Here is a 692-nt window from a genome sequence, read left to right on the forward strand (position 1 = left end):
TAGTTCGAGATGAGCCTGGCCAACATGGTGAAACCCTGTCTCTACTAAAAATACAAAAAATTAGCTGGGTGTGGTGGCGCACACCTGTGGTCCCAGCTACTTGGGAGGCTGAGGGAGGAGAACTGCTTGAACCCAGGACGTGGAGGTTGCAGTGAGCCGAGATCGTGCCACTGCACTCCAGCCTGGCAACAGAGCAAGACTCCATCCTGGAAAAAAAAAAAAAGCTGACTTTATCTATCTATCATCTATTAGGCGGCACCCGGCCGCCTAAGGTCACTTTTCATTAGCAATCATGATATTTGGCCAGGCATGGTGGCTCACGCCTATAATCTCAGCACTTTGGGAGGCCAAGGAGTTTGAGACCAGCCCAGCCAACATGGTAAAACCCCATCCCTACTAAAACTAAAAATAAAATATTAGCTGGGCATGGTGGCGTGTGCCTGTAATCCCAGCTAATTGGGAAGCTGAGGCAGGAGAATCGTTTATACCCAGGAGGTGGAGGTTGCAGTGAGCAGAGATCATGCCACAGCACTCCAGTGTGGGCGACAGAGCGAGACTGTCTCAAAAACAACAAGAACAACAACAAAAAACAACAAAAACATACTTCAGACAGATTATAGATGGCCACCAGGAATGGCATACAGCTTCCCTTATTTCATGGCCTACCAAAAAGAGAATACTACAAAACCCAA

Source organism: Colobus angolensis, unplaced genomic scaffold (assembly GCF_000951035.1).
Source record: "Colobus angolensis palliatus isolate OR3802 unplaced genomic scaffold, Cang.pa_1.0 Scaffold404, whole genome shotgun sequence".
Taxonomy (NCBI): domain Eukaryota; kingdom Metazoa; phylum Chordata; class Mammalia; order Primates; family Cercopithecidae; genus Colobus; species Colobus angolensis.